The sequence below is a fragment of the Centruroides vittatus genome, unplaced genomic scaffold (assembly GCF_030686945.1).
Source record: "Centruroides vittatus isolate TY-2023 unplaced genomic scaffold, ASM3068694v2 contig_1259, whole genome shotgun sequence".
Taxonomy (NCBI): Eukaryota; Metazoa; Arthropoda; class Arachnida; order Scorpiones; family Buthidae; genus Centruroides; species Centruroides vittatus.
Window position 1 is genome coordinate 63,218 of NW_027120807.1, and position 12,044 is coordinate 75,261.

General features: G+C 28.5%; 1 protein-coding gene and 1 pseudogene across 1 annotated transcript in view; one reads left to right on the forward strand and one right to left on the reverse strand.

The window, feature by feature from the left end:
* LOC136988624 (putative protein-lysine deacylase ABHD14B) overlaps positions 1–12,044 on the reverse strand; it is a 147,571-nt gene that overhangs the window by 53,658 nt on the left and 81,869 nt on the right. The gene's annotated exons all lie outside the window — the stretch shown is intronic.
* LOC136988560 (protein BTG2 pseudogene) lies at positions 3,375–5,035 on the forward strand (annotated as a pseudogene).

Sequence of the window (12,044 nt, forward strand, 5' to 3'; positions counted from 1 at the left end):
TCAAACTTCTACGCTTACAGGAAAGCGATGCCGAACGTCCGACATACACGTTTTTGCACTTAAACTCGTTTTTGCACTTCGGCCTCAACCTCGCTATCGTACATATATAAACATTGTGTTTGTTTGTTTGTGTTTGTATGTGTGTACTTTTGAAATTAAAAATTTATAGTAACATACTGTAGATAACATTTTAATAATTTAAAAAGTTTTTAAATTTCTATTTTATAATTCAAATCAAAACTGTTGATAATATATTCAATTCATATAATAAAATATACTCTATAATATTCTTTCAATTTTTATAATAAAATATTTTGTTTTGACAACAATATTATCATGTAAAAAGGAAACATGTTTATCTATGTTTTTAAGTTTTTCTATGTTAATTATCTGTGATATCATTTATTGTGAAATCCATTGTTATGTCACGTGCTGTGATGTTTCCTGCATATAAAACATAAATTACATGCATTAATTTGTTTTTCAAATTAAATATTTAACCTTAACGACGTAATTTCTGTTAACATATATCTAAAAATTTGGGAGTATTTATTTTATTGTAAATTAAAAATCTTTTGTAAACCTTTTACTTAATATTTCACTGATTTTAATTATATTAAAATCAGTGAAATATAAAATTCTATATACTCAGAAATATTAATTTAAATTTAAATCTTTTACTGATATTTTTATGCACAAAACGCTACTCACAAAGAACCTATAACCGGTGTAAATTAAAATTTAACAGTCACTACAAACGCTTTCAGACCCCTCCTGGGCCCTTCCTCAGGTAAAGAATCGTTTGGAATGATTTTTAAAGATGAAAAAAAAAAAAAAAAACGGAATCACGCATTTAACAGCATTGAACATAAAAGTCTCTACATAACATGGAATGCCATTTAAAGTAGTAGCTGTTAAATTTTAATTCACACCGGTTATAGGTTTTTTGTGAGTAGCGTTTTGTATTGTAAAACCCAGTGTGCGGTTGTTCTGTATTATTTTTATGCACTTCAATAAAGCATTTCCAGATGAAGTACTGTACCTGCATTAATGTTTTAACTGAAATTTTTTTAAAGAACAAGTTTTATTTCCTCGAACATCTGATTTTTAACCGAAGAAATTAACAATTGATCTTCATCAAAATATAAATAAATGTCGTAATGTCACATCATTGATTAATATCGGCCAAAGCTAGAAAAATAGAAATAATTTAATACCTATAAAAAGTATAAAAACATTAAATAAATTACATCTGATTTCAAGAATATGGTTCTCTCTCCATAAAAATAATTTATTCAATTTTTTCCAAGTATTATGCTATAACATGAAAAGAATTATGACATGAACATATACAGTTGTATACAGACAGTATACAGACATACAGACAGAACATATACAGACAGTATACAGTGCTATAACACGAAAAGAATAAGACTTAAATGTGCTTCAAAATATTTACCCGTGTAAAGAGATAAAATGTGATGTTATTGTAAAAATATAATTATTATAACCTGCAATCAGAAGAAAATGAAATTATTTAAAAGTCTATAAAGGCATTTATCAAAATCACTGTTTTAAAATATATAATTATTTTTTTGTATATTTCTTTTATCTACTGAAATAAATTTATATATTAGATTTATTAAAATATGGTGATTTATTGAGTATAATAATTTTCTTGTAAAACGAATGTTTAGCAAAAAAATTATATTTGCTATTAAATATTACCATAATTAAATCTTATTATATTTTCTGATGGATTTTAAGAAACTCAATGAAAAATGCTACAGCAGAACATGAATTTATAATTCATTACTACCGTATAACCAACAAGGCAAATTTTCAATTGTTTCTTACTCAATAATTGTATCTTTCAGAAAACATCAAGCAGATTAACGAGATTAATCATCTATAAGTAAATATATCTATAAGTAAACATATCTATATGTATTATAGATATGTATTATATCAATGGTGCGGCTTCTTTATATTGTTTAAAAATCAATTTCTTTAAAAAAAGATCCTTCTTTTTAAAAAATAATTGATAAACTTTACAGTTAAGAATGATAAGTTCAACCGTTGTTATTTTATCTGGACCGCATTTCATCAGAGACAAAGACTACTGGATGTTATCTTCAGTTATTTTTATTTTACTATGCATTTCGGGTGCAAGGTTTTGGTGTAACTTGCACCCCTCATCAGGTGTTACATTTCTTTTTTTACATTTAGACGTCCAGTTACGCGGTGTTGACGTTTTGTCCCCTAAGGCATTTCTAACTTAGAAATGCCTTAGGGGACAAAACACCCGAAATGCATAGTAAAATAAAGAATAACGAAGATAACACCCAGTAGTCTTTGTCTCTGATGAAATGCGGTCCAGATAAAATAACAGCCAAATTTATCGTTCTTAACTGTAAAGTCTCATCAATTATTTTTTAAAAAGTAGGATCTTTTTTAATAGAAAAAGAGATTAATCATTTTTAATTTGATTAAAAACTGAAAATTTTCTTGTTTAGACCAATCTTATCTATAATATTCTTAGCATTTTGTTAATATATTAATAAAATGCTAGGAAAACTAAACAAATTTTATCAAATGCTTCAAATGAAAAACTCAAAAGTAAATAAAATAAATAAAAAAAGAGAAAATATAATATAGAATTAAAAATAAAATGAATATAAATCAAAATCTTCTGAATCATTTTACAACTATTTCAGAAATGAAATTAATTTTCAAAATATAAATTACATAAAAATCAAAAATTAAATTTCAAATTAATCAAAACATATCACAGTTTTTATCAATAATTTATATTCTTATCATATCTCATCATAGATTTTATGAAATCTGAGACAAACAAAGTAAAATGTTGCATAATACAGCAATTGACATAAAATTAACACATGTTGAATAGAAAAATATGTCCATTTCACAGTGTTTTATAGTGTAATATTAAACACATACTTACTCTATATTAGAAACTTCTGTATCTAATTATATTTTAATTCTTATTATTTTTTTTTAAATTTAAATAAAACGAATAATATTTTAAATTAAATTTAAAATTTAAATTTGTAAACAAAAATAAAAATTTAAGATACACACTGACCTCTATAATGAATATTTCCTGTTATCGTTTAAAAAAATTAAAAATAAAATAAAATAAAATGAGTATTTATTATAAATTAATATTTTAAAAAATAAAGCAAAAATTTATAAGGATTTCGTTTGACGAAAAAAGAAAACAAACGATTATTTTTAAAACTCGACGTGAAGATATTCACGTGAGATGAGAAACGGATGACGTCATACGCGACTACAATATCAACATCTTATATTTTTCCACCAATGAGAGCGAGGCAAATGCATTGTGGGTAGCCGGGTTGTTATTACTCAGCAGTGATGTCAGCTGCAATAATGTTTCGGATTGGTCCAGTGGTGGCTTGGGTGAAAGAGAAAAAGGAAATGAAGTTGTGAGAATTAGTTTCGTTGTCATTTAATTGCCAAACTTTGCCGTCCAAAAAAATAACGTAACTAGATTCGAATATAATTTTTATAACGTGTAATGAGATTTGAGTGTTTGATCACAGTAAAAGCGGACTGTAATTTGGTATATAGACGGAAACGAAGACTTGCAAATCACAACGACAGTCGCCATCTTTGAGGATTCGCAAGAAAATTTTTTGTTTGGAAAACTGGCAAGTTGGGCGTTAAAATATGATGTCTGAGATTAGGACCGCTTCTCGTTTTCTCGCTAATTTGTTAAGGCTTAGTAACAGGTTGGATAATGACCAACTTAAACTGTTCTGTGGTCAATTAGAATATTTGTTGGAGCAACATTATCGAGAGCATTGGTTTCCCGAACATCCGTGTAAAGGTTCCGGCTATCGCTGTCTTCGAATAAATCATAAGATGGATCCGATCATAGCTAAAGCTGGATTTGCATGTGGATTAGAAGAAGCCAGTCTTCGAAACCTGTTCCCAAACGAGCTTACTTTATGGGTTGATCCGAAAGAAGTATCTTACAGGATTGGAGAGAACGGAAGTATCTGTATTCTTTACGATGCGAATAAATTACAGCAGCATTCTGATTACGAAAATCAAGAAAATCGTAACCATTCTTGCAGTACCAATGAAAATATTCACTCTCCGATCTTTCGACCTTCGTGCAAAGAGAGTATGTGGAACAACAACAATTGGGACGTTTATATTATGGATTCCAGAAAGCATTTCGAGCAACTGGCCGCTTACGTCTCCAGCTAAAGAGACGTCGGAGTCGGAAAGCACGGAGTTCTCTTGCCAAATAACGGGTTTCTTACTCTGTTAGTGCATGTGATCTCAACCATAATTGCATTTGTTCAAATTTGTATTATATCTACATCAAATTAATCATTGGTAACTACTGTCACTCCCGGTACAAATTGGGGACCATATTGACGTCGAAGGCAAAATTGCGTGTGTAACGAGTTCGTCGTGCGCGATTCTAAGATCGGCACGGGATATCGAGATCGTTTACGGAGAAAGGAGCACAAGATTGTAAGAAATTTTAAAAGAATGGTGAATGCATTTAGAACTGTGATCATTGCTTTTTTTTCTACAATGATTGAAATTTGTCATTATTAATGAATATAATATTACTTTAATCTTTGGCAGTTTCCTAGTTAATGTCTTGGAAGATAATTTTTAAAAATCAAAAATTATTTGTATTTCCTGGTGAATTTATTAATAGAAAGTGACGTTATATGTAGAGTATTGCTTAAAATTGGCTTATGAGGTGTGTATTATATTGGCTTTTATTCATTTTCTAGTTGCAAATTAGATATATGTAGCTTTACTATCAATGAAGTATATGAAACTTTGAGTTTCAAGGAAAATAATCTCTGGATAATTTTGTTTCTTTCCTTCTGAAATGTGACAGTTAAACTGTACAATTCATCCTGTAAAAATTCTGTATAAAACTATTTTCTCTGTACAGTAACTAGTTATAGGAAGTTTTGTACAGTGACCAATAAAATATCAATTTGCATATTAAAAATGGTTTTTTATTGAAATTTTATGCTTTAAAAAACATTTTTTTAAGAATCAGATTTGACTGGTGGTATATTTCGTTAATTTTATAAGATGGAAATAAGATTTGGTACGTAATAAATAACAAAAAAACCTTATATTAAAATTTCTTCTGGCCTTAAGCATTACGACGCTCGAATATTTATGTAAAAATTAGAATAAATTTTATAATTTGTGGCCTTTGAGTTGCGATAGAGTATTGAAATGTTTTAATATGTAATTGTTAAATCCGGTCGGCATTTTTTAAAATTAAAGTTGACGAAACGTAACACTACGGTGTTTCGAAACAAAAAATTCGATGTGTTTAACATAAAAACTCTTCACATTTTTAAAATGATGCCGAATTGTATTTTTAGACGTGTCCAATTATAAAAATGTTTTGTCATATTACAGAATTGAATAGTAAGCTGCAATACATTTGACAGAATTAAATAGAATTTTATTGCTTATTCTAGATTTCGTGCATTGTATGAAATTTAGAAAATGCAATTTTGTACGTCTGTGTGGGTGTAGAACCACTGTTAACTGTAAAAATTTTCGGAAAAGATTTAAAAATTTGCTATTTTATGCAACTGGAATTTTACATATAGCTGCTAATGGTCCCGAATAAAATATGTCGATTATAATAGGAATACTCTATTATTGAAAACTTCGAAATTCGGAGTTGAATGCTTATGATTATACACTCGTGATATATAAAACATATTGATGCCTTAAAATTTAAATTTTGTACACAATTCCATTTTTATTAAGGAATCTTCATGACGTCATTACCAGGGAAATTTTGAAGTAATTGTGTATAGTTCAGCTAGATTTTTAGTTGTAAAAGAAATATATTGGAATCTTAATTATTTCTATTTATAATGAATACAATTTAGTGACACCAGAAGTTTTGACAAACATTTTAACAAATTTTATTGATCACTTAAACAAGTCATAAAGTACATGGTACTATTTTGTGTGAATTGAAAGTCATCTGCTCTAGTAATTGCCAGTTTTAGCATAAATCAATTTGTATACTTAAACTTTAATAACATAGCTAAGACACCGAATAAAATATTTATCCATAGAGAATTTTCATTTATGCAATGTCTTTTTATGTGGGAACACTTCATTTAGAAGAGACTTAAATAATTGAACTATTGCTGTTTGTTAAAAACTTGATCCTTTAAATACAGTTACTTTTTAAAAGTATTTATTCAATCTAATGTTCCTATAAGGCACACTATAAAAATTGAAGTCCTAACCTTACAACAGTTAAATGTATAATTTAATAATTCTGTGTTAATTGGACTATATTTTATGGCCTACGAGATGCAATTTTTGTCCAAAAGTAAGCTGAAAAAATAAGTGTCTTATGAGTGAAGTTGCAATTGCCAACAGGCTAATGAATTCCCAAACGACCCTAGGGAAGTTACAGATAATCTCTCTCTAGCTGAACTTGAATAAAAATAATAAGTTTATTTATTAATTGCTGTAGCTAGTAGCTACTTTGTGTATTTGTGTATAATATTACCTTGTATAAATAAAAGTGTACACTCTAATTTCACTTTTTTTACCAGAATACAGTAAAAAAAATTGGGACCGAGTGCCAAAAGCACGAGATGGTTTAAATACACTAAATTCTCTTTTGAAACTAAATAATCTATGCTGAAATAGGATGTGTCTGATGTAGCATTTAGTGCTTTTATTATTATATACTATGATTAGAAATGTATTTGAAATGGAGTATTGCTTAACAAGTAATTAGACGTTGAAAACGTAACAACATAACACATCATTAATCTTAAAATTTCTTTTAATATGTTATTAATTAAATCAAAAGCTTGCATTACTTTTAAACAATATTCATATTCTTTTGATGTTTGTTGCTAAGGTGACCACTCTGGCATTGACAGTGTTCTTTAGTGTTTAATTTTATAATTAAATGTTTGTGTTCTTTGAACTTAATTTAACTAAATAAATAATTATCCAAACTAATGTTTTAGAAGTTGATTATATATTATAAAAGCTGATGTTTATAATTGAAAATATAAAAGGGATTATACATCTAAAATATTACTTTAATTGGTTATTTAATTTTATAATTAATTATTATATAAGTATTTTTTGCTTGTTTTTATTTTCCTTTCCGAACAAAAGCATTGAATTCTATTATTTGTCTCATGATTTCCATTCTGTGTAATTAAAAAGATTATAATCTATTCTATTGCTTTTAAGTGTTCTCTGTTGTGTTAAGTGTTTGGTATTCTTTCTGCCAATTCCATAAATCTTTTTTAACATTTTAAAAAATCTGTTGAAAGCTGTTGGATGCTAATATCTTATTGCAATATAATTATATTTGACAAAAATGATCTTACACAAAATATAATTTACTACTATGACAGGTTGATTATGATTGTATTTATAGAAATAACATTAAATTTATAAGCTTATAATCTGACATAAAATAAAAATACAAAATCATTAAAGCATCGATACTTAAAAAAATTAAAAAAATTACTACAACAATAATAAATATTAGAACTCTTTTCCTTCCTCAAGTCATTAAAAAAATATATGACTATTAAATTTCAATCTAGGAGGAACTGTAACTGTATACATAAGTGGTACAAAAATAAGAAGTAAAATAAAAAAGAATTGTTTCAACATTCAACTGTTACTACAGGAAGTTTATCCACCCTGATATTTAACAATTGTATATCTTTATATGTTTTTATCAATTATAAACCATTTACACATTCACTTACACAATACTATAAATGTAGTTTTATTATATATTTTTATTATTTATAAATGAATAAAGCTATTATATAATTAAATATATACAATAGGGTCTGTGTTCACTCGCTCTTTTACTATGTTTAGATATGTTTTAAACAAATGATTATGTAATAATGTAAAATTGTTTTGTTATTAAGGTATTTATAAATTTGTTAACAGAATATTTTCATTGAATTTAGACCTACCATTTCTGATGTAGATCTACTGTTCTAGACACTTCATTATTTTAATAATAAAGTATCTATAACAGTAATATTAAACAATACTATTATATAATATAGTGTGTATGGCAGTATAGTTTATATACAGTATTATTTAGTATAATAAAAGTGCCTGTGACAGTATAGAATTGTCATTCTGTACATTGTCATTTATATATTTTTAGTATTTTTACTTTTTACAATATATAACTATATATAAAGATAAATAAATATTATGATAGGTTTACAAAGACATCTGCGACTAACTCCATAATTGAAAAAAGTGCGTGCATAATGCGAAAAAACGATCATCATAAAAAAAATTAAATAAATAAAATGTTTCACGCCACGATATCAAGCAGGCAGGAAACTAAAGTTTTTATAATTTTTAAAAAAAATGCGTGTATTGAGACTTGAATATAACTTTTATACAATTATAAAACTATAGGAGTTTTATTTTGTACGTATAGCTGCCTATTGTTGTTTCCGCTTGATTGCGAAATAACAATGATAATTATCATATAAATTATACGCTTTTAAAAATAATAAAATGTAAAAAAACAACGAGTGGCAGCTGCATTGTATTTATTATTATTGTATTTTCAATCGTTAATCGCTTTTCGCTCGTCAAATGTTAAGTTATTTATCGTCTAAGATAATTTATAATGTCAACGTCCTTAATTATCTTTCAGGCACCATTCGATTTTACTATTCTGAATGACGTAAAACAATGATAGATTGAAGTTTTATCATCGTCACAAATATCACTGAATTATTTTAAAACATAAATAAAACTCTCCTGAAGATTAACTATAGGAAAAGTTTCATTTTGAAGGCTTACTAAATGAAAAAAAAAAAAAATGCGTGAAAACAAAGCCTTGTGTTAAGGTCATTACAAAAATTTTAATTTAATTATTACACTTGAGTATTGTTTAAAGAAGGTTGCAAAAACTACATTATGGAGAGGCATTGTCTACGTAGCGGTGTTAGTGGCATACGAATTTGTTATAAGCGTACTCGCTAGTCATGTGAACGAACTATCAGAAAATATTTGCAGAACTTGTTAAAGTCATTTCTTCAATGCCCAGGGGGTCTTTGAGTAGTGTACGCGCAATTAAGGCTAGGGACACACTTGTGAATGAAGTACTGTACGTCCATTCAAGGGCGTCAAAGACCTAAAGTCAACTTTGGGGTGTAACTAGCAAACTCTAGGTTTTCGTGCACAATATCAATATTATTGTTAGTCGATTGTTGTCGAAATATAAAGAAATATTACTAATACATATATTCTGTATATATTTTAAATTACCTTTATTGTTTCGTATTTCGTAAATTAAATGTCAATTTATTACATGTTTTATTTTTAATGTATATGCAATATATATGTAGTTCATAAAAAATATGCTATAATTATTTTAATTAAAAATCTATTTTATAATAATTAAAAAAGCGATGAAATTTCCAATGTTTTTTTAAAATTTTTCCTCGAGGTACAGTACTATTATGTACCATAGAAAAACATTAAGCTCAAAAAGGGTAAAAGGTCAAAAAAAGGTCCAGAAACATCGGTCTAAACAACCTAGACAACACGAGTACTGTAAAAAACTAAACGCAAACAAAGAAAGTGATGGGTTCATCCCATAAATAGTGAACGACATCTTTGTGGCTACTTTTATACCCTCTTTAAGTGTCCTATGGAAGACTCTGAAAAGTTTTCTTCACTACTTTATAATGTCTAAAATTCCTTTGATGAATTATTATTCTGAACATAGCCTACATCGATCTACGCTTTGTTTTTCCTTATAATTTTCGTGTGATATATCTCACGATAATTTAAATTTTGTACTGTACGCCTATGGCACTTGCTCTCTCTTGTATTGTTTGCAGCAACGTGCGTTGACAAGTCTTGACGTCCGTTGTAGCTTGAGTACATCGATAAGATAATAAACGTCCGTTAAAAAAAAAAAAAAAATACGTGTTGAACGTGTGTGATCTCTAATAGAAGACATAATAATACTACAATGCACCTATACTTTTATATTCTCGCTTTTCCCCAGTTTAAATGAGAGAAGTTTCCAAAATTACGTCATTACACACAATAGGGAGAGGGGCCGAGATAGTTCGTTTCTTATAAAACGAAGGATACCATTGATTTTATTACTTAGCTAGAAGCATGCATTGTCTACGTGCAGGGGGGTTTGCAAGTACCTCATTGTAAACAACAGGAGGGAGGAGATAAAAATTGTTTCAAAAAACTATACACGTAGACTAATTAATGGATAGTTACAGAGACCTTGAAAATAATTTGATATTCTAATATAAAAATTTGTATTAAAAAATACATTTAGACAAAGTTTTACAAATTTTCCAAACTTGTTGAGTCGGTTAAAAATATTAGAAATAGAGATAAAATTGTAAATAGAAGAAAAAAAGTTACTTTAAAATCATTTATTCGTACTGTATCATCATTTGTCACTACATTTCCATAAGCCAAATCATATTGTAAAAATATGAAACTTTAAAATGTTTAAATAATTATAATAGTACTTTAATTGTCTCCTGTAATTAGGCTTATATCGATATAATTTAACTTTTTAGTCAATTCATTTCAGATAATAAAGGAAAAATTCGTTTGTAAATTAAAAATATTCATAAATTTCTTTATTAGAAAAGACATTGTTTTATCTATAACGTAAGTGGTTCCTAACAGGTGTTCCACGAACTTGTTACAAGCGTTCCGTCAAATTATGAACACAGCGTACTATGTGATCTCAGTTTTATAATTCTCCAATATAGTTTGATAAGCCTCGTACATCTCCACCAATTGGTAGTTTGAAACAATTATTATTCATTAGAGACAATAAGCTTATAACAACATTAACAATTTAAATTTAGTTATCTGTTTCGTTCAGATTTAATAGGCTCTCGATTGGATTGGATTGATAGGATAAGCCAACGCGATCTGTCAAGGAGGGGTGTCTCCCGGGACAACTTTCTGTGAGAAACTGATCCTATTTAGGTGTTACATAAGTGGAAAAAACTAGAAATACCACGTGGCTAGCTCGTTAGTCAGCCGCGAATCCACGACCAAATACCAGCGTTCAGTGGTTTATTCACTCTGCAACTTTTTTTTTACTCTTGTCCTGTAGGCACTAAGAAGGCCTAAAGCATACAGCCCATAATCGGATGAATCTGGCCCACAATGGGGCGACCGGGTCGTTTCCTGCCACCCGATTGTGGACCGGACGACAACTCAAGAATTTTTAATGGTGGTCTATCTTGGATATGTCGGGTCCTATTCATCGTCCGGGCGCTCTCAATTTTGGCTTAGCGGAACTTACAAAAGATACGAAAAGAAGCCCTTTTAGTGCCCACAGGACGGAGAGAATGGAAAAAGAACCGGACTTCGCGTATACCCATCGTTCTGTTGAAGTAACGTTACTTAATATATTAATGTAATTAATTTGTTGTATCGATATACTTAGACATTGTAAAATATTAAACTTGTTAACCATTCATACAGAGAGTTGTGTATTGGCGTATGTTTTTCCCGTATGTGTATGTGAACGACGGTACATAGTATTTTATGCCCGTGAGACTTTTTTATAACTCTTTCCGCCCGTAGGCACTATGAAAGACTTTTTCCCTTACTTATCGTGCGTTCGTCTCTGTCTCGTTCATAAGAAAGATAAGAAAGATAGCGGGCACAGTTTAAATTACAAAGTCTCAGGACCTTCAAAATTAGTACAAAACGTTTTTTATCCGGTTAAAATACTGAAAAGAGAAAAGGCTGGGATTCTGAGGCTTCTCTGCGTGGACTCGCGCACTCAAGAGTTGAACAGAAAAACAAAATATTAAGATTATTATTAATTTTTTTTTGTATTATTCTCATGCAAACCAAATAAAAATAAGATTTTAACTAATAATATACAATTGTTTCGATATTATCAATAGAAAAAATCAAAATCAAATTTTAAGTTTACCTGGCAACAC